The 21,149-nt window shown below is 45.3% G+C and overlaps 1 protein-coding gene across 1 annotated transcript in view; it reads left to right on the forward strand.

Moving 5' to 3' along the window:
- HCRTR2 (hypocretin receptor 2) overlaps positions 1–21,149 on the forward strand; it is a 197,013-nt gene that overhangs the window by 157,159 nt on the left and 18,705 nt on the right. The window lies entirely within an intron of this gene.

Below are 21,149 nucleotides of genomic sequence, written 5' to 3' on the forward strand. Positions count from 1 at the left end.
TTTGAAGACATCTCTGATGCTAATGACATTTCATGTTTAACATTTCGCTATGGTCAAATTATTTTCAAAATTTTCTAGGGGTACCATCATTGTTGTCCAGGTCACTTTCATTATTTATTCATTTTTTTAATGATTCTGTTGAACCACAATTCAAAAGCAGTGTCTGTATTTCATTAGCTAATTTTCAGTATTTATTTATTTTAACTTTTATCAGTTTCAAGTTATTTTTGTGACCATTGTGGGTTTTTCTTTTTTTAACAAAGTGTACCAACAATTTTGTATCCAAAAACATTTTAATGAATAGCTTACTGGCTATACTAAATGTTTAAATATATGCAATTATAAACATGTTCAGATCCAGGTGCTGGTTTGAAAACTACAGGATATTTTTCATGGAACAATCTCTTTAATGTAGGGCAGTATTTAATGTTTTCCTTAAAAATTTCATATGTTGAAGGACAAAAAAATACCTGAGGGACATTTATTAAAACAGATTTGTCCGTTTTTTTTGGCTTAAAAATGTCACAACTCATGTTAATTGCAGTGTTTTCTGTGACATTTTGTGACATTTTGTGACATTTGGTAAGCATCGCCACTTTTCAAAGTGGTCTATGATTAAAAGAAAAAGTGAGAATAAACCTGGATTATGGCACATTTACTATGTGCGACTTTCACAAAAGTCGAACAAAAGTTTCATCTCCACACAGGAAATCCACTGGTATCCTTTTAGGCTGAGTTCACATGGTCAGTTATTTAAATCAGTTATTTTATGCCAAAACCAATAGTGAAGCCTACACAGAGATAAGGTATAATGGAAAGATTTGAAGCTCACAATAACTGATGGAAATACTACTATTTTGTACCTTGGAAACTAAAGCATTAAATTATACTGCTTGTCAATAGAGATGACCTTGCAGTTCGCCCGGCGGTCATTTCTAGATTCGCCGAACATGCAAACATATAGTGATATTCGCACGCACCATATTTTTTTGCATAGCGCCGAACTTTGACCCATGACACATCCATCAGGTGGGACAGGACAGCCAATTGAGACGTTTCAGCACACGGACACACCCCCTACCCTAAAAATAAACCCGATCTGGCCGCAATTTTACATTCAGTCTTTTGCCAGTGTAGGGAGAGGTTGATGTGTGGAGCAGGGACAGACTGTAAGAGAGTATAGAGATGCTAGCTAATAGGGCCACAAAAGTTCACTGACTGGTATAGGTGTGCTATTGATAGGTGTGACATACTGAGGTGTGTAATATACCTATAATATACTTTCATTAACATAGAAAGTATATTATAGTGCATTTGTATTGTGCAGCAGTTGTGTGCGGTTCTGCTGCGATACTGCAGCTATACATAGGGGACAAACGCTATTGGTACAACTAATTGCAACTGGTGTGCTATATCAGTTGCCCCCAAAAAAATCTGATTGAGGCAGGGGTATGATATACATATAATATAATTTCTATATAGTGCATTTGTATTGTGCTGCATTTGTGTGCGGTTCTGCTGAGATACCGCAGCTATACAGAGGGACAAACGTCTTTGGGACAACTAATTGCCCCCCAAAAAATCTGATTAAAGCAGGGGTGTGATATACCTAGAATATAATTTCTATATAGCGCATTTGTATTGTGCAGCATTTGGTGCAGTTCTGCTGTGATACCGCAGCTAAACAGGAATAAACGTCATTGGAACAACTAATTGCAACTGGTGTGATATACCATTTGCCCCCCCAAGAAATCTGATTGAGGCAGGGGTGTGATATACCTATAATATAATTTCTATATAGTGCATTTGTATTGTGCAGCATTTGTGTGCGGTTCTGCTGAGATACCGTAGCTATGCAGAGGGACAAACGAGATAAGAACAAATATTTGCCATTGGTGTGATATACCAGTTGCCCCCCAAAAAATCTGGTTGAGGCAGGGGTGTGATATGCTTAGAATATAATTTTTATATAGTGCATTTGTATAGTGCAGCATTTGTGTGCGGTTCTACTTAGATTCCTTAGCTATACAGGGGGACAAACGCCATTGGAGCAACTAATTGCAACTGGTGCAATATACCAGTTGCCCCCAAAAAAATTTGATTGAGGCAGGGGTGCGATATACCTAGAATATAATTTCTATATAGTGCATTTGTATTGTGCTGCATTTGTGTGCGGTTCTGCTGAGATACCGCAGCTATACAAAGGGACAAACGTTATTGGAACAACTAATTGCAACTGGTGTGATATACCAGTTACCCTTCAAAATAAATCTGATTGAGGCAAGGGTGTGATATACCTATAATATAATTTCTATATAGTGCATTTGTATTGTGCAGCATTTGTGTGCGGTTTTGATGAGATACAGTAGCTATACAGAGGGACAAACGACAATGGAACAACTATTTGCAACTTATGTGATATACCAGTTGCCCTCCAAAAAATATGATTGATGCAGGGGTGCGATATACCTATAATATAATTTCTATAAAGTGCATTTGTATAGTGCAACATTTGTGTGCGGTTCTGCTGAGATAACACAGCTATACAGAGGAACAAACAACATTGGAACAGCTAATTACAACTGGTGTGATATACCAGTTGCCCCCCAAAAAATCAGATTGAGGCAGGGGTGCGATATACCTAGAATATAATTTCTATATAGTGCATTTGTATTGTGCTGCATTTGTGTGCGGTTCTGCTGAGATACCGCAGCTATACAAAGGGACAAACGTTATTGGAACAACTAATTGCAACTGGTGTGATATACCAGTTACCCTTCAAAATAAATCTGATTGAGGCAAGGGTGTGATATACCTATAATATAATTTCTATATAGTGCATTTGTATTGTGCAGCATTTGTGTGCGGTTTTGATGAGATACAGTAGCTATACAGAGGGACAAACGACAATGGAACAACTATTTGCAACTTATGTGATATACCAGTTGCCCTCCAAAAAATATGATTGATGCAGGGGTGCGATATACCTATAATATAATTTCTATAAAGTGCATTTGTATAGTGCAACATTTGTGTGCGGTTCTGCTGAGATAACACAGCTATACAGAGGAACAAACAACATTGGAACAGCTAATTACAACTGGTGTGATATACCAGTTGCCCCCCAAAAAATCAGATTGAGGCAGGGGTGCGATATACCTAGAATATAATTTCTATATAGTGCATTTGTATTGTGTAGCATTTGTGTGCGGTTCTAATGAGATACCGCAGCTTTACAGAGGGACAAACGCCATTGGAGCAACTAATTGTAACTGATGTGATATACCAGTTGCCCCCCAAAAAATCTGATTGAGACAGGGGTTCAATATACCTAGAATATCATTTCTATATAGTGCATTTGTATTGTGCAGCATTTGTGTGCAGTTCTGCTGAGATACTGCAGCTATACAGATGGGCATACATAATTGGAACAACTAATTGTAACTGGTGTTATATACCAGTTGCCCTTAAAAATCTGATTAAGGGGTTCTATATACCCGTTTCCACAAATACTGCTCTTCTATAGGGATTTTGTCACAGGGTCATTTTGATTACGCCAAAGGACGCACCAGAGTTGGTTGAGTGGCTCACTCAGCCTTCCACTTTTGAACCCTTCACATCCTCTGTATCTGCACCCTCATCACTCTCTGCTGTGTGAACCCTTAAAGACACCACCACCACCATCACCTTAGCCCCTCCACTGGAGTCAGAGAAATGATTTTCCCTTCAATTCATGGCCTGACCCATGACACATCCATCAGGTGGTACAGGACAGCCAATTAAGACATTTCAGCACATGGACATACCCCTACCTTATAAATAAACCCGATCTGGCCGCCATTTTATAATCAGTCTTTTGCCAGTGTAGGGAGAGGTTGCTGTGTGAAGCAGGGACAGACTGTTAGGGACACCCAATGCTAGCTAGTAGGCCCACAAAAGTCCTTTTAAGGACTGGTATAGGTGTGCTATTAATAGGTGTGACTTACTGAGGGGTGTGATATAATAATAATATACTTTCTAACATAGAAAGTGCACTGCCTGTCAAAAAAAAAAGCCGCCACCTGGATTTAATTAAGAAAATAGTTATGAGCCTCCTATTGGATAATTACTGGATGGGCGATTATCTTTCAGCTGGCAACAAGTTATTTAACCCCAACTAGTGCAATGAGTTGCTTCTCATTTCTTAAACAACCATGTCGAAAGACACATTTCGTGGTCATCGAAAAGATGTTAGTCTGTTTGAGAAGGGTCAAATCATTGGCAGGCATCAATCAGAGAAAACAGAAAATCTAAGGAGATTGCAGAAACTACTAAAATTGGGTTAATAACTATCCAACACATTATTAAAAACTGGAAGGATAGTGGGGACCCATCGTATTCGAGAAAGAAATGTGGCGGGAACAAAATCCTGAATGATTGTGATCGGCGATCACTTAAACGTTTGGTGAAATCAAATTGAAGAAAAACAACAGTAGAACTCAGGCTATGTTTAATAGTGAAAGTAGGAGCATTTCCACACGCACAATGCAAAGGGGACTCAAGGGTTTGGGACTGAACAGCTGTGTATCTGTAAGAAAACCAGTAATCAGTGAGGCAAACCAGAAAAAAAGGCTTCAATTTGCTAGGGAGCATAAAAATTGGACTCTGGATCAATGGAAGGTCATGTGGTCAGATGAGTCAAAATTTACCCTGTTCCAGCGTGATGGGCGCATCAGGGTAAGAAGGGAGGCAGATGAAGTAATGCCCCCATCATGCCTAGTGCCTACTGTACAAGCCTGTGGGGTTGCTGCAGTTGGTCAGGTCTAGGTTCAGCAACAGTATTTGCTCCAAGAATGAAGTTAGCTGACTACCTGAACATACTGAATGACCAGGTTATTCCATCAATGGATTTTTTCTTCCCTGATTGCACAGGCATATTCCAAGATGACAATGCCTGGATTCATCAGGCTCAAATAGTGGTTTAGGGAGCAAGAGACAACATTTTCACACATAGATTGGCAACCACAGAGTCCAGACCTTAACCTCATTGAGAATCTTTGTATTGTGCAACAGTTGTGTGCGTTTCTGCTGCGATACTGCAGCTATAAAGAGGGGCAAACGCTCTTGGAACAAATAATTTCAACTGGTGTGATATACCAGTTGCCCTCCAAAAAAAGACATTGAGGCAGGGGTGTATTATACCAATAATACACTTTCCATATAGTGCATTTGGTAGTGCAGCATTTGTTTGCAGTTTTGATGCGTTACCGCAGCTACACAAAGTGACAAACGCTATTAAAACAAATAATTTCTACTGGTGTGATATACCAGTTGCCCCCCCAAAAAAGAATTTGAGGCAAGAGTGAGATATACCAATAATCTACTTTCTATATAGTGCATTTGGGTAGTGTAGCATTTGTTTGCGGTTTTGCTGCATTACCATATCTATTGCTGCATTGATATCTATTGACCGTGTAATATACCTTCGGCCACATAATCACTTGATCTTTTCTGTCCGGTGAATGCCTAATGTTTGGGGCCTGTAGTACATTTTTATCCATTGACCGCATAATGTACCTCATTGACACATAATCAGAATTTCTTTTATGTCAGGTGAATGCCTAATTTTTAAGGCCCATGCTCTCATGGCCTAAAATAAAAAATTTCTAGGCTCTGACAAAGCACATTTCAGAGAATTTCCCTTAAAGAGAACCTTTCACCAGGAAAAAGTATGTAAACTGACTATACTGACGTGTAGAGCGGCGCCCAGGGATTCCCCTGCACTTACTGTTATCCCCGGGCGCCGCTCCGTTCTCCGGTTATAGCCTCCGGTATGTTCCTACCTAGGCTCCACCCGGGGGAACTTAGGCTCCACCCAGGGGAACCTGCCGTGGTCTCTTTCTCCTATGTTGTAGCGCTGGCCAATCGCAGCGCTCAGCTCATAGGCGCTACAGCATAGGAGAAAGAGACCGCGGCAGGTTCCCCTGGGTGGAGCCTAAGTTCCCCCGGGTGGAGCCTAAGTAGGAACATACCGGAGGCTATAACCGGAGAACGGAGCGGCGCCCGGGGATAACAGTAAGTGCAGGGGGATCCCTGGGCGCCGCTCTACACGTCGGTATAGTCAGTTTACATACTTTTTTCTGATGAAAGGTCCTCTTTAAAGAAGCATAAAAATGACCCCTGATTAAGATACATATTTTTGGGGGAATTTTTGTCATTGATCCCCCTCTAGTATGTCACTTCTACTATGTATTTGGTGGCTGTAAATATGAGCTGAAGTTTTTTTTAGGTTCGCCTGCCATTAAAGTGAATGGAAGCCGCCGCAAACTTGCGGTTCGCGAACATTTAATCGCATTTGGGCGATGTTTGTCCATCACTATTGATAGGCTTCTCCAGCAGAAACATGACAGGTCAGGTTCTAGGGAGCTTGGTTTTTATTCACCGCGCCAGTGGCTGCTCATGCGCGACACATGCAGACTTCTGCGGCCATTTGATGAGATCACCAAACTGGTCAGTCACAACCAGGACGCCATCACTGACATTGTACCTTAGGCCTTCTTTCTGGGGCATGCATTGCGTTGTGTCATTGATCAAGTCATCGAGGAGCAGGAGCAGGAAGATGAGGAAGTTGCAATGCCGAATGATTTCCCGGGGGGGCTACTCCATCTGAGACAAGTCAGCAGGAGTCTGAAGAGGAGTGAGAGGAGGATGGTACCTGGGGGGAGGAGGAGGAGGAGGAGCAAGAAGAGCAGGCTGTAAACTTTTCTGGTATCCCTGGTGTTGTCCAGAAATGAGGGGAGGAGACCGAGGGCGACATTCTCCTGGGCGATGAGCAGGAGCCAAGCCTCTCCACCGCTTCCAATTTAGTGCAAATGGGGGCCTTCATGCTCCATAAGAGGGACCCCCTTATAGAAAGCATAAATGGAAAAGATCAAGACTGAGTGGCAACATACTTTGGCCCCCCTGGGTACAAATACAAAATGGCGGACATATTACCAGCATCATAGAGGGCTGTCAGAATGCAGCATTTCCAAGCCTTGCTACGCGAGACAATGCATTCTGCTGTTACGGGCACTGGCGGAGGAATTTCCACCCACAGAGAAACATTTGCAAGTACCAATCCTACAGCGCATGCAAGAAGAGGGCGGTTTGAAGATGTGTTGGTCACTTCGAATATGAGATCATTCTTGCAGCCAACCTATAGACAGCTGCCCTCCGGATCCATCCTAAGGGAATGCCTAGACCGACAGCTGTCCAACTACATCGGGATAACGGCCGATGTAGAAGCTCTGAGAAGCGAGGAACCCCTGGACTACTGGGTGTGTAGGCTTGATCTGTGGCCAGAGCTGGCACAATTTGCCCTGGAACTCTTGGCTTGCATCTCGTCCAGTGTCCTGTTTGAAAGTACGTTCAGCGTAGCATGGGGAATCACCGATAAGGTCACTCACCTAGCTCACGACAGTGTGGACTACCTCACATTTCTAAAAAGGAATGAGGCATGGATCTTGGAGGAATTCAACACCTATGACGACCACGTTTAATTGAATTTCCTCATGACAGCCCACAAATATCTGATACCACCCAGAACAAATAATGGTCCCTGTCTTAGGTAAATACAGCGACATAAAAGGCCTTTTCTGTCCGGTGAATGCCTAATGTTTGGGACCTTGGAGGAATTCAACACCTGTGACGACCATGTGTTATTGAATTTCAACTATTATAATTTGGGTTTTTTGTTTGCCATGTTTTTAATCCAATTTAATATTTTTTGTTCTTTTAAACATATGTATTTGACATTTATTTGTACTGGCCTGCAGTAAAATTGATATCTAATGACAGTCTAATATGCCTCTAGCCACATAATTACTTGATCATTTATGTACAGTGAATGCATAATTTTTGGGGCTTGTAATCTATCTGGCAAACAGTAAAATTGGTATACGGTGACCGCCTAATTTACCTCCAGCCACATTATCAATTGTGCTTTTCTGTACGGTGAATTAATAATTTTTGGGGCCTGTAGTCCACTGGCCTGCTGTAAAATTGATATCCATTGACCGTCTAATATACCTCTGGCCACATAATCACTTGATCTTTTATGTACGGTGAATGCATAATTTTTGGGGCCTTTAATATAACTGGTCAACAGAAAAATTGCCTCCAGCCACATTATCATTTGTTCTTTTCTGTCTGGTAAATGCCTAATGTTTGGGGCCTTTACTACACTGGCCAGTGGCCGGCAGTAAAATTTATATTGAATAACCTTCTAATATAACTCCAGCCAAATAATTACTTGTTCTTTTCTGTCCGTTGAATGCCTAATGTCTGGGACCTCGGAATAATTCAACACCTGTTGATAACCAATAAGTGTTATCGAATTTTAACTGCTATCATTTGGGGGTTTTTCAAGAGGGGGGATTTTGTTAGCCATGTTTTTAATCCAATTTTAATTTTTTTGTTCTTTTAAACATATGTATTTGACATCTATTTGTACTGGTCTGCAGTACAATTGATATCCAATGACCGTCTAATATACCTTCAGCCACATAATCACTTGATATTTTTTGTCAGGTGAATGCCTATTTTTTGGGGCCTGTACTTCCAGTGGCCTAAAATAAAAATTTTCCAGGCTCCAGCAGGCCACATTTTTGACAGATTCTCTTTAAAACGCATAAAAATGGCCCCTGATTAAAATACATATTTTTGGGGGGCGGAGCTAGCGCCTGAGGAAGATGGTGGTGTGTGTCTGAGCTCCGTCTGACTAGCATTGCTTTATCGCAGCCCACGCCAGCTAAACCGACCAGACCATGGTGAAAATCGGTAACCCGAGACAAGGGGATACCCAGCAGCACCAGAAGCCACCCGTTACCTCAGGGGACATGGCTAGATTCATTAATAAAGCGGCAGCAATACACGCCGCAAAAGAAACCAAAATGGCGCTCGCGGCTGCTCCTGAAGACAAGTACCCGAACTCAGAGGGCAGAGATAGTGACTCGGAAGAAGCTAGTGGACGTCAAAATCTTCCTATCTCCAGGAAATACCTGAAATCGGTCCTCACCAAAGCACTGGAACCGCTAGTAAGTGAAGTTTCCTCCATGAGACAAGACATTAAACATATCGGTGGCAGAGTGGAGGAGCTGGAAACTGCTCATAACGCCGTGCTGGGTTTCCAGGTGGCTGCTTCTACCAGCCTACAAACGGTCCAAAATCACCTGAATTGTGTCTATGCGGCCCTAGAGGACCAAGAAAATAGGGGCCGAAGGAACAACCTGAGGTTCCGAGGCCTGCCCGAAACTATTATAACCTCAGAAATACCGGAGGCTATGAAGGCCATATGTGAACAACTACTAGGCCCCGATTATCCTAGCCCGATCATTGAAAGGGCTCACAGGGCCCTCCGCCCTAAACCGAAGCCAGCCGAGCCGCCTAGAGACATAATTTGCCGGTTCTTAAACTTCCAGGACAAGGAAGCTATACTGGAATGCGCCAGGAAAAAATCGGAAATCCTATTTAGAGACTACCGCATCCATGTTTATCAAGACCTGGCTCCGATCACCTTGAAAAAACGCAAGGCATTTAAGCCCCTGACAGAATGGCTCATCCAAAGGAAAATTACCTATAGATGGACTTTCCCTTTTGGCATTTCGTTCCTTTACAATGGGAGCAGGATTACAATCAGAACCCATGCTGACCTGGATCAAATGTTTCAATACCTAGAGATTCCTAGCATGGAAATAGAAAATTGATACTTAATCCAAGATGTCGCCTCCTTGCCTGATGTCCCCAAACCGCAACCCTTTGAACCCAGGAGGACCCCTAAAGCTCAGCGACAGAGGAAGAAAACCAACCCAATCACACCTAGACGTCTCTCCACAGACTCCTTTTGATTCAAATGAATCTATTATGTCTGTTGTCAGCTAGACCAAATTTCTTCCTTCTAGAAGAAACCGAAGAAATGATCTCAATTCCTCTCATATAAGTATTCTTGTATTCTCCACATGTGATATCTTCTGATTCTTGCCCCAATGTCCCCCCTTCATCCTATACATAGTAACAAGCTATAAGGGGTTCTGGGGGATGGATATCCTTAGCCTTCATACTAAGGGGGCTGGGACGACCTATCTTCCTCAACCCCTGACCCCTAGTCTCTTGAAGGCCTCTATTGTTTGGTCGGTACTACCGGAGTGGGAGGCGCTCCACTGGGTCGCTCCCTACCTCTGGTACCTGTTTGAGGCAACTTTGATAAAGCTCTGCTGTGTTAAGGGTTTACCCATACTTCCCCCCATACTGAGTAATGTATATGCAGATTCACTGCTTATGCCTTGTGTTTTTCTTTTGTTATTTTAGTTATTATGTTCTTACTGTTATATCATCACCTGAAGACTTCAGAAGGATGGCTTTGGTATGGGATGCTCATCAAAGGTTAGACCTTTCCATCACACTGAATACAATTCTCTTCTACCAAAAACCCAAAACTTACCACCTTTCCATAACCTACAGGAAATCTATCTCCACTCGTATCCCAGATGGATGACCTCAAGATAACTTCTTATAATGTCAGAGACTTTAACTCGCCATCTAAAAGGGGTCAGATATTTGGGATGCTGAAGAGAGAAGGGGTAAAAGTGGTGTTTCTTCAGGAAACGCACCTCAAGCTGGGCCATTTCCGTAACCTTTCACACTCATACTTCTCCCAATGGTTTCATAGTGGCTCCAACTCCTCAAACTCTAAAGGAGTTAGCATAGGGTTACAGAGGGGAGTTCAGTTCCAGCTTATATACCAAAGTTTAGACCCGGAAGGCAGGTTTATAATGCTGAAGGGGAAAATTTTCCAACATGTCTATACTTTTGTCAACGTATATGTACCCAATAGAAAACAGATTCCCTGGTTGAAAAATATTTTGGTTAAAGTAAGCGATAATAATCCAGTATACTTCATTAAAACATACTTATCCCTACACATCTCTCTAGGTGACCTGCTGAGACCATTAACATGGTTCGAGAGTTTGATTGATAGTTCACAAGATCCCAAGAAGATCATATCGCAACTATACAGCAGATTTAGATCCCATACTTCTAATGTTCTGCCTTCTTTCATTGGCCAATGGGAGAAGGACCTAAAACATAAATTTACAGCTAGAGAAATCGACATCATTCTACAATCTCCACATGAATCATCTAGATGCGTCCGTATCCAGGAGAACGGATACAAGATAATGACTAGATGGTACAAGACGCCAGATGTTGTTTCCAGATATTCATTGTCTGGAAGTGATAGATGCTGGAGGTGCCTCTCAGACAGAGGCTCCTTTATACATATATGGTGGGAATGTCCTAACCTTTATGGGTGGTGGGAGAAAATATTTCGAAAAGCTAATCATATATGTGGAGCTGATCTAGCTCCTTCTCCAGAGACTGCACTCCTGGGCGTCTTCCCCTCTGGACATAGGATCTCTAACCGAGAGCTTTTTAAACACTTGTTAGCTGCAGCCAGATTTCTCATTCCAAGAATATGGCTTTCAACAGAAACCCCTTCCATTGATCAATGGCTTTTAAAAGTGGATCAAATCCACAGATTTGAGGAAATTTCATCTTGGGAATTGAGAAATTTCCAAAATTTCAAGAGAACATGGAAGGACTGGAGGTCGTTCAGGAGTATCAACGTCTCGCCCCAAACCCATCTTCAGATTTAAGGTCTTTACTCCATTAGAACTGAAGCCCTAAACTCTCCCTACAATGATACCCTTACTCTGCTGGCCATCCTCGCAAGCCATTTGCCTCCGGCACCCATACCAATCCATACCTGTACGCCTTACCAACTGGCTCTGACCATAAGACTCTATGCGACTAGTTATGCATACTAGTAATGATACTTCTACATTTACATGTCGATGTATACCTTGTGACGACACTGTTACTATTTCCTGTTACTTTAATCGGGAGGTTGTATCCTCCAGTTGTACTGTCTAACTGATTTCAATAAAAAAAAATTATTTAAAAAAAACATATTTTTGGAGGGAATTTTAGGAGCGTTGAGTCCAAACTCGGTTTTCATCTACCAGAAAGCTAAAAGGTTAGCTAAAGTTTAATCCAAAACATACATCAAAATCCATGTAGAAAAGGTTGTAGAAATACCGTACAAATATACAGTTTTGCAGTGGTCATGGAATACCTGTGATGAGTAGCGATGGATGAACATCAGCCGGGACGATTCGAGAACGTGATCGCACAAACGCGATCAAAGTAGTCGTGAACCGCAAGTTTGCGGCGGGCCCAATTCACTTTAACCACTACAGGACCGCCGCATGCAGGGATGCGTTCCAGCGGCGGCCCTGTAATTCCTCCTGGACGCGCCGGCGCGTCATCTCGCGAGACGCGAGATTTCGGGCAGAGCCGGCACGCGCATGTGCATTGCGGGCTGGCAAAAGTTAAAGAAGTATTTCGTCACCAGCCTGCCAGCCAATGATCATCACTGGCAGGCTGGTGATTTTCAAAAAAAGGAATCACAAGTAGAGCTGAGCGAACACCTGGATGTTCGGGTTCGAGAAGTTCGGCCGAACTTCCCGAAAATGTTCGGGTTCGGGATCCGAACCCGATCCGAACTTCGTCCCGAACCCGAACCCCATTGAAGTCAATGGGGACCCGAACTTTTCAGCACTAAAACGGCTGTAAAACAGCCCAGGAAAGGGCTAGAGGGCTGCAAAAGGCAGCAACATGTAGGTAAATCCCCTGCAAACAAATGTGGATAGGGAAATTAATTAAAATAAAAATTAAATAAATAAAAATTAACCAAAATCAATTGGAGAGAGGTCCCATAGCAGAGAATCTGGCTTCCCGTCACCCACCACTGGAACAGTCTATTCTCAGATATTTAGGCCCCGGCACCCAGGCAGAGGAGAGAGGTCCCGTAACAGAGAATCTGGCTTCATGTCAGCAGAGAATCAGTCTTCATATCATAGCAGAGAATCAGGCTTCACGTCACCCACCACTGCAACAGTCCATTTTCATAAATTTAGGCCCAGCACCCAGGCAGAGGAGAGAGGTCCCGTAACAGAGGATCTGGCTTCATGTCAGCAGAGAATCAGTCTGCATGTCATAGCAGAGAATCAGGCTTCACGTCAGCCACCACTGCAACAGTCCATTGTCATAAATTTAGGCCCAGCACCCAGGCAGAGGAGAGAGGTCCCGTAACAGACAATCTGGCTTCATGTCACCAGAGAATCAGTCTTCATGTCATAGCAGAGAATCAGGCTTCACGTCACCCACCACTGTAAGAGTCCATTTTCATAAATTTAGGCCCAGCACCCAGGCAGAGGAGAGAGGTCCCGTAACAGACAATCTGGCTTCATGTCAGCAGAGAATCAGTCTTCATGTCATAGCAGAGAATGAGGCTTCACGTCACCCACCACTGCAACAGTCCATTTTCATAAATTTAGGCCCAGCACCCAGGCAGAGGAGAGAGGTCCCGTAACAGACAATCTGGCTTCATGTCAGCAGAGAATTAGTCTGCATGTCATAGCAGAGAATCAGGCTTCACGTCAGCCACCAATGCAACAGTCCATTGTCAGATATTTAGGCCCAGCACCCAGGCAGAGGAGAGAGGTCCCGTAACAGAGGATCTGGCTTCATGTCAGCAGAGAATCAGTCTTCATATCATAGCAGAGAATCAGGCTTCACGTCACCCACCACTGCAACAGTCCATTTTCATAAATTTAGGCCCAGCACCCAGGCAGAGGAGAGAGGTCCCGTAACAGACAATCTGGCTTCATGTCAGCAGAGAATCAGTCTTCATGTCATAGCAGAGAATCAGGCTTCACGTCACCCACCACTGTAAGAGTCCATTTTCATAAATTTAGGCCCAGCACCCAGGCAGAGGAGAGAGGTCCCGTAACAGACAAACTGGCTTCATGTCAGCAGAGAATCAGTCTGCATGTCATAGCAGAAAATCAGGCTTCACGTCAGCCACCACTGCAACAGTCCATTGTCAGATATTTAGGCCCAGCACCCAGGCAGAGGAGAGAGGTCCCGTAACAGACAATCTGGCTTCATGTCAGCAGAGAATTAGTCTGCATGTCATAGCAGAGAATGAGGCTTCACGTCAGCCACCACTGCAACAGTCCATTGGCATATATTTAGGCCCAGCACCCAGGCAGAGGAGAGAGGTCCCGTAACAGAGGATCTGGCTTCATGTCAGCAGAGAATCAGTCTGCATGTCATAGCAGAAAATCAGGCTTCACGTCAGCCACCACTGCAACAGTCCATTGTCAGATATTTAGGCCCAGCACCCAGGCAGAGGAGAGAGGTCCCGTAACAGAGGATCTGGCTTCATGTCAGCAGAGAATTAGTCTGCATGTCATAGCAGAGAATCAGGCTTCACGTCACCCAACATTGGAACAGTCCATTGGCATATATTTAGGCCCTGGCACCCAGACAGAGGAGAGGTTCATTCAACTTTGGGTAGCCTCGCAATATAATGGTAAAATGAAAATAAAAATAGGATTGAATGAGGAAGTGCCCTGGAGTCCAATAATATATGGTTAAGGGGAGGTAGTTAATGTCTAATCTGGACAAGGGACGGACAGGTCCTGTGGGATCCATGCCTGGTTCATTTTTATGAACATCAGCTTGTCCACATTGGCTGTAGACAGGCGGCTGCGTTTGTCTGTAATGACGCCCCCTGCCGTGCTGAATACACGTTCAGTCAAAACGCTGGCCGCCGGGCAGGCCAGCACCTCCAAGGCATAAAAGGCTATCTCTGGCCACGTGGACAATTTAGAGACCCAGAAGTTGAATGGGGCCGAACCATCAGTCAGTACGTGGAGGGGTGTGCACACGTACTGTTCCACCATGTTAGTGAAATGTTGCCTCCTGCTAACACGTTGCGTATCAGGTGGTGGTGCAGTTAGCTGTGGCGTGTTGACAAAACTTTTCCACATCTCTGCCATGCTAACCCTGCCCTCAGAGGAGCTGGCTGTGACACAGCTGCCTTGGCGACCTCTTGCTCCTCCTCTGCCTTGGCCTTGGGCTTCCACTTGTTCCCCTGTGACATTTGGGAATGCTCTCAGTAGCGCGTCTACCAACGTGCGCTTGTACTCGCGCATCTTCCTATCACGCTCCAGTGCAGGAAGTAAGGTGGGCACATTGTCTTTGTAGCGTGGATCCAGCAGGGTGGCAACCCAGTAGTCCGCACAGGTTAAAATGTGGGCAACTCTGCTGTCGTTGCGCAGGCACTGCAGCATGTAGTCGCTCATGTGTGCCAGGCTGCCCAGGGGTAAGGACAAGCTGTCCTCTGTGGGGGGCGTATCGTCATCGTCCTGCCTTTCCCCCCAGCCACGCACCAGTGATGGACCCGAGCTGCGTTGGGTGCCACCCCGCTGTGACCATGCTTCATCCTCATCCTCCTCCACCTCCTCCTCATCCTCCTCATCCTCGTCCTCCTCGTCCTCCAGTAGTGGGCCCTGTCTGGCCACATTTGTACCTGGCCTCTGCTGTTGCCAAAAACCTCCCTCTGAGTCACTTCGAAGAGACTGGCCTGAAAGTGCTAAAAATGACCCCTCTTCCTCCTCCTCCTCCTCCTCCTCCTCCTGGGCCACCTCCTCTTGCATCATCGCCCTAAGTGTTTTCTCAAGGAGACATAGAAGTGGTATTGTAACGCTGATAACGGCGTCATCGCCACTGGCCATGTTGGTGGAGTACTCGAAACAGCGCAACAGGGCACACAGGTCTCGCATGGAGGCCCAGTCATTGGTGGTGAAGTGGTGCTGTTCTGTAGTGCGACTGACCCGTGCGTGCTGCAGCTGAAACTCCACTATGGCCTGCTGCTGCTCGCACAGTCTATCCAGCATGTGCAAGGTGGAGTTCCACCTGGTGGGCACGTCGCATATGAGGCGGTGAGCGGGAAGGCCGAAGTTACGCTGTAGCGCAGACAGGCGAGCAGCAGCAGGATGTGAACGCCGGAAGCGCGAACAGACGGCCCGCACTTTATGCAGCAGCTCTGACATGTCGGGGTAGTTGTGAATGAACTTCTGCACCACCAAATTCAGCACATGCGCCAAGCAAGGGATGTGCGTCAAATTGGCTAGTCCCAGAGCTGCAACGAGATTTCGCCCATTATCGCACACCACCAGGCCGGGCTTGAGGCTCACCGGCAGCAACCACTCGTCGGTCTGTTGTTCTATACCCCGCCACAACTCCTGTGCGGTGTGGGGCCTGTCCCCCAAACATATGAGTTTCAGAATGGCCTGCTGACGTTTACCCCGGGCTGTGCTGAAGTTGGTGGTGAAGGTGTGTGGCTGACTGGATGAGCAGGTGGAAGAAGAGGAGGAGGAAGCCGAGAAGGAGGAGGTGGCAACAGGAGGCAAAGAATGTTGCCCTGCGATCCTTGGCGGCGGAAGGACGTGCGCCAAACAGCTCTCCGCCTGGGGCCCAGCTGCCACTACATTTACCCAGTGTGCAGTTAGGGAGATATAGCGTCCCTGGCCGTGCTTACTGGTCCACGTATCTGTGGTTAGGTGGACCTTGCTACAGATGGCGTTGCGCAGTGCACACTTGATTTTATCGGATACTTGGTTGTGCAGGGAAGGCACGGCTCTCTTGGAGAAGTAGTGGCGACTGGAAACAACATACTGTGGGATAGCAAGCGACATGAGCTGTTTGAAGCTGTCTGTGTCCACCAGCCTAAATGACAGCATTTCATAGGCCAGTAGTTTAGAAATGCTGGCATTCAGGGCCAGGGATCGAGGGTGGCTAGGTGGGAATTTACGCTTTCTCTCAAATGTTTGTGAGATGAAGAGCTGAACGCTGGCGTGTGACATGGTTGAGACGCTTGGTGACGGAGGTGGTGGTGGTGTTGGTGGTACATCCCCTGTTTGCTGGGCGGCAGGTGCCAACGTTCCTCCAGAGGCGGAGGAAGAGGCCGAGGCGGCAGCAGCAGAAGAGGCCGAGGCGGCAGCAGCAGAAGAGGTACAGGGGGAGCCTGAGTGACTTCCTTGGTTTTAAGGTGTTTACTCCACTGCAGTTCATGCTTTGCATGCAGGTGCCTGGTCATGCAGGTTGTGCTCAGGTTCAGAACGTTAATGCCTCGCTTCAGGCTCTGATGGCACAGCGTGCAAACCACTCGGGTCTTGTCGTCAGCACATTGTTTGAAGAAGTGCCATGCCAGGGGACTCCTTGAAGCTGCCTTTGGGGTGCTCGGTCCCAGATGGCGGCGGTCAGTAGCAGGCGGAGTCTCTTGGCGGCGGGTGTTCTGCTTTTGCCCACTGCTCCCTCTTTTGCTACGCTGTTGGCTCGGTCTCACCACTGCCTCTTCCTCCGAACTGTGAAAGTCAGTGGCACGACCTTCATTCCATGTGGGCTCTAGGACCTCATCGTCCCCTGCATCGTCTTCCACCCAGTCTTGATCCCTGACCTCCTGTTCAGTCTGCACACTGCAGAAAGACGCAGCAGTTGGCACCTGTGTTTCGTCATCATCAGAGACATGCTGAGGTGGTATTCCCATGTCCTCATCATCAGGAAACATAAGTGGTTGTGCGTCAGTGCAGTCTATGTCTTCCACCGCTGGGGAAGGGCTAGGTGGATGCCCTTGGGAAACCCTGCCAGCAGAGTCTTCAAACAGCATAAGAGACTGCTGCATAACTTGAGGCTCAGACAGTTTCCCTGATATGCATGGGGGTGATGTGACAGACTGATGGGGTTGGTTTTCAGGCGCCATCTGTGCGCTTTCTGCAGAAGACTGGGTGGGAGATAATGTGAACGTGCTGGATCCACTGTCGGCCACCCAATTGACTAATGCCTGTACCTGCTCAGGCCTTACCATCCTTAGAACGGCATTGGGCCCCACCATATATCGCTGTAAATTCTGGCGGCTACTGGGACCTGAGGTAGTTGGTACACTAGGACGTGTGGATGTGGCAGAACGGCCACGTCCTCTCCCAGCACCAGAGGGTCCACTAACACCACCACGACCATGTCCACGTCCGCGTCCTTTACTAGATGTTTTCCTCATTGTTATGGTTCACCACAACAACAAAAATATTATTTGGCCCAATGTATTGTATTCAAATTCAGCTGAACATAAATTTGAGGCCTAGTATTTAGGCGCTGGATGACCGGTATGGATTTAGTGACAGAATTAGACTTGGAAATGCACAGTAGCGTGTGTGTGAAGTTATTCTGAATGACCCTATGTGCACCTTGAATATTATATACCCTTTTAGGGATAGATTTCAAATAGCTCTGATATAGCAGAAACCACTAAATTATGAAATTGCTAAATTGGGAATTGTATTTCAACCCTGAACAAAAAATGTGCTTTAACGGACACTAAATAACTTGCCCAGCCACAACAGTACAGCGGTAACGACAGATTTAGCGGGATATAAATTTGAGGCCTAGTATTTAGGCGCTGGGTGACCGGTATGGATTTACTAACAGAATTAGACTTGGAAATGCACAGTAGCGTGTGTGTGAAGTTATTCTGAATGACCCTATGTGCACCTTGAATATTATATACCCTTTTAGGGATAGATTTCAAATAGCTCTGATATAGCAGAAACCACTAAATTATGAAATTGCTAAATTGGGAATTGTATTTCAACCCAGAACAAAAAATCTGCTTTGACGGACACTAAATAACTTGCCCATCCACAACAGGACAGCGGTAACGACAGATTTAGCGGGATATAAATTTGAGGCCTAGTATTTAGGCGCTGGGTGGCCGGTATGGATTTACTAACAGAATTAGACTTGGAAATGCACAGTAGCGTGTGTGTGAAGTTATTCTGAATGACCCTATGTGCACCTTGAATATTATATACCCTTTTAGGGATAGATTTCAAATAGCTCTGATATAGCAGAAACCACTAAATTATGAAATTGCTAAATTGGGAATTGTATTTCAACCCTGAACAAAAAAATGTGCTTTAACGGACACTAAATAACTTGCCCAGCCACAACAGGACAGCGGTAACGACAGATTTAGCGGGATATAAATTTGAGGCCTAGTATTTAGGCGCTGGGTGACCGGTATGGATTTACTAACAGAATTAGACTTGGAAATGCACAGTAGCGTGTGTGTGAAGTTATTCTGAATGACCCTATCTGCACCTTGAATATTATATACCCTTTTAGGGATAGATTTCAAATAGCTCTGATATAGCAGAAACCACTAAATTATGAAATTGCTAAATTGGGAATTGTATTTCAACCCAGAACAAAAAATGTGCTTTGACGGACACTAAATAACTTGCCCATCCAAAACAGGACAGCGGTAACGACAGATTTAGCGGGATATAAATTTGAGGCCTAGTATTTAGGCGCTGGGTGACAGAATTAGACTGGGATATGGCCAAAAAATAACCACACTATTGCTGGTTTAATGCACTTGGTGTGACAGCTTGACCAACCACACTACTGAGGGTTAAATGCACTTGGTGACGGGCGCAGCTTGCCCCTGATTTAGTATATGGCCAAAAAATGAACAGACTATTGCTGGTTAAATGCACTTGGTGTGACAACTTGACCAACCACACTACTGAGGGTTAAATGCACTTGGTGACGGGCGCAGCTTGCCCCTGATGTAGTATATGGCCAAAAAATGAACAGACTATTGCTGGTTAAATGCACTTGGTGTGACAGCTTGACCAACCACACTACTGAGGGTTAAATGCACTTGGTGACGGGCGCAGCTTGCCCCTGATGTAGTATATGGCCAAAAAATAAACAGACTATTGCTGGTTAAATGCACTTGTTGACAGCTTCACCCTGATGTAGGCTTTAGCCAAAAAACAACCACACCATTGAGGGTTAAATGCACTTGGTCGCAGCACTGCACAAGACACAAAATGGCCGCCGATCACCCCAGAAAAAAGTGACTGACAAACAGTCTGGGCAGCCTAAAAACAGTGAGCAATTGAATTTCAGCAGCTCAATGATGCACAGCTGCAGATCGATCGATTAATCAAGTCCTTTGGAGGAGTTAATCTGCCTAATCTCGCCCTACTGTCGCAGCCGCAACCTCTCCCTACGCTAATCAGAGCAGAGTGACGGGCGGCGCTATGTGACTCCAGCTTAAATAGAGGCTGGGTCACATGGTGCTCTGGCCAATCACAGCTATGCCAATAGTAGGCATGGCTGTGACGGCCTCTTGGGGGAAGTAGTATGACGCCTGTTGATTGGCTGCTTTGCAGCCTTTCAAAAAGCGCCAAGAAAGCATCACAAAAGCGCCAAGAAAGCGACGAACACCGAACCCGAACCCGGACTTTTACGAAAATGTCCGGGTTCGGGTCCGTGTCACGGACACCCCAAAATTCGGTACGAACCCGAACTATACAGTTTGAGTTCGCTCATCCCTAATCACAAGCCATATAACACCTTATATTTATGAATATAAGGTGTTAAATGGCTTCTGTGCTCCTCTGCTGGTCCTTTTCGTAGGTTGGTTCCAGCAGAGGAGCACAGTTCACAGTGAGTACACCAAACAGCACACTTAGCCCCCAGTTCACCCCCCATCACCCCAATTAACCCCTTGATCGCCCCTGTCAATCACCTAGTGAAAGGGAAAAAAGTGATCAGTGTAAACTGTCACTTTTTTTTTTATTAGTATTGACGGTTAGGTTTAGGATAGTTTAGGCCCCTTTGTTAGGCAGTTAGCATTGGTTAGCGCCCAGCCCACCGCTACGCAGGCACTGATTCGCTGATTAGCGTATCGCTAATCAGCATTTGTACTGTTATAGTATCTGTAAGTGATCAGAACTGATCACAGTCAGATCTATAATAGTATTAGTGTTACCTTAGCTCGCCCTCCACCCAAAACGCAGTGTTTGCCCGATCAGGCCTGATCGGTCGCCCACACGTGCGTTCACCCAAGCCCGCCCTGCCGCAGTGACAAAAATTATAATTATTTTTTTATCACTGCACAATCACTTTGCAAGCGCTGCGGCGATAAAAAAAAAATCCGTTTTGATATTTTTTATCAATAGCAGCGGCCTCCGGTACTTTGCTAGCCTCCCATTTGTAAGACAGGCTTGCTTTTTTTTCTTGGGTAGTCTCAGGGAACACCCCCTAAATTTAGCTGTCCAAATGGCAAATAAGGGGTATTCTTCTGAAGAGGCCTACAGGCTTCTGACCCAGTCGGATGAGGAATGGGAACCCTCATCTGACGAATCCAGCTG

Source organism: Bufo gargarizans, chromosome 4 (assembly GCF_014858855.1).
Source record: "Bufo gargarizans isolate SCDJY-AF-19 chromosome 4, ASM1485885v1, whole genome shotgun sequence".
Lineage (NCBI taxonomy): Eukaryota > Metazoa > Chordata > Amphibia > Anura > Bufonidae > Bufo > Bufo gargarizans.